Raw genomic sequence first — 2,611 nt, forward strand, 5'->3', positions numbered from 1 at the left:
AAAAGTTTTAACTCCTATTATGATATATCACTAGACATGCTAGTATTATTTTTGAGAAATGAGATACTTACATGTATTCTGTCTTTAACATCCGAGAACCTCTAATATCAAAGTGCTCAATGCTCCTCTTGTGGTCTAAACGTTCCATTGTGGCATAAAAGGGGAATTTGAGAGCATATCCCACCTAAAATTATGAAAGGGCATTAATGGGCATAAGTTGTACCCCCAACAAAGTAATGGATCAATTTATTTTCCGAACTTTTAATTTCATGCAAGCACCTCTCCATAGATTGGCCTTGTTTGCACCCCATCAGAGAGCATCTTTTCTGTCAATAAGCTGCCTGACCAGTGGCTTGTGTTATCTAGTGCCAAATCATTTTCTGATACAGTCACTTTTGAGGCCTTGTATAGTTCCATTATAGATTTTGTATCACTTAAATATCCTTGAAGTGAATTATGGAATGTGGACGCTTCATAAACATGAGATAACTCATCTGCGTCAAATAGTAATTATTGGGTCAAATATAACAATATAATAGAAAAGGCACGAGCTGGATGTGATACTTTTGATCTATGCTGTTCGGGTATTTAATCTAATCCAAAATTCTGCATCCAATGTCTTTGGACAAATAGTAATCCCTCTTTTGTTCCGTCAATAGCCTCATAATTGTACTTCTTGCCTCTAATAGAACAATACTAATTTCGTTTTGTCTACACTACCTTCTCTTGATCAAATAATTTTGTTAAAAGCTACTTTTAACAAAATAGGGTCATGTCTTCATTCTTGGAGATATGCATGCTACGGGAAATTTTAAATAAATATTTATTTGCTTATTCAATTTATGTTACCCAAGACGTGTCTTGCCCACGTGTAATTGGTAGAAAAATATAAAGAGCAAGATAATACTAATAAGATAGGGAATTTCTGTCCAAGGAAGTACCAGAGGAAACACCATATCCTTCATCCGTAAAAGACGAAACGATAGTGCGCATGTTTCTACATCCAACATGATTTCCTCATCTCTCTGTAACCACAAACTGAAAAGGGGATATGTTAAGTTTACAATCTATGAAGTATAAATATCCTTTGTCATCAATTACCTGTATGTTACATCAAGGATGCCCTTTATCTCATTAAGAAAATGCTGAGATATCCCGACCTTTTCAAGAGAATCCACCATTGAAAGCCGACAATATATATTTATTGGATATACAGTTGGTACTGCAAGAGTCTAATGTCATTAGATTTGAGAACATGGTGCATCCTTGCAAATTCTTGGCAAGAAACAGTAGGAAGACCCACCTGCACTACCAAATTTAGTCACAAGAGAATTTAGGTACTTGAGGGCATTGTCATCATAATTGTGGATTAAAGCGGCAGCAGTTGCTGAAGGAGAGTTGAACAACGACCCGTTCTTCCTATGGAACTTCATAACTTTATACCAGTCCAACATGTTTCCTAGCCCTTCACAAATATAAGCCATATACACTTATTTTCCATAAGATTTATCCTCAGCAACTCTGAATTATGTCAATATATATATGGCATACTCAAATTCTGATTGATGATTCATCACTATGGACAAGACGAATATGAATCACATCTAACGATGTTATCCCTTTCAAAGAGTGGTTCTTAGCAGAACTTTGAAAAAAAATATAAACTTCTTAATGAGTTTCATCTTTCAAAAGGGAAAGTAAGAAAAACCAGATAATAAAAGTCCGTTAACATAAGTAGTCAACGGAAACAAAATTCAAGAACCAGGTGTTGTTAAAGTACAAACACATCCAAAAAGTGAAAGATAACACAATTTTCATGCCAAAATTGTCAATCCCAAACCTTTTTAGTTCCTTCTCCCGAAGGTGAAGAATCCCATGAACATGAGTTTGTGGAACTGGAAATTCCAAACCAATCCCAATGGCAAGGCTAAGCATACCAGCAAAAATGACATTGAAGCCTATAGGAGCAGTAGTATGCTCATCCATTACAATGGAGAAATACTTTCCAATAAAACACAAACCTGTTAGAAACATTTTCATCACATCAATTCAAAACCTGAAATGACAACAACTAAATCGTCTTTGTTCATACCTCTCTGGATATGCTTACTACCAACATTCCATCTCTTAAGTGCAAGTACACAAGCCAATGTTGATGAGAGGATGTCCTTGTCAACTGAGGAGTCTATTTGACTCTGACCCCAAGATCCATTTCTTTGCTGGTTTTGTAGTATCCATTCAACACACTGAGGGAAGCATGGAATATGCGGGGAACATGACAAGGGCACCATAGCCACCTAGGCGGTGTCGTATGATGATGGGTACAATTCAGGTCTTAGGAGCTGCTTCCTTATTCTAGCTAACCGTTCCTAGTTTATATATAAGCAACATAATATTTAGTGGAGATAAGAATGAACTGAGAGATGGCTCAAACATGTACTTAAAACAAGGATCAACAATGATGTCCATACCGCGTTTTGGAGGCTTGTATTTTCCCCTAGAAACATAGTCTCTGTAGTAGCTGTTTGAAGAAAACACATGTGTGTCATGAATCAACTTGTGCATCAGTCATGTATATACATTTACATCACATATGATGCCACCATTGCTG

The 2,611-nt window shown here is 36.4% G+C and overlaps 1 pseudogene; it reads right to left on the reverse strand.

The window, feature by feature from the left end:
• The window catches only part of LOC119358109, a 4,693-nt pseudogene extending 2,224 nt beyond the window's left edge, over positions 1-2,469 (reverse strand).
• Positions 2,470-2,611: the final 142 nt, after the last annotated feature.

Source organism: Triticum dicoccoides, chromosome 2A, assembly GCF_002162155.2.
Source record: "Triticum dicoccoides isolate Atlit2015 ecotype Zavitan chromosome 2A, WEW_v2.0, whole genome shotgun sequence".
Classification (NCBI taxonomy): Eukaryota; Viridiplantae; Streptophyta; class Magnoliopsida; order Poales; family Poaceae; genus Triticum; species Triticum dicoccoides.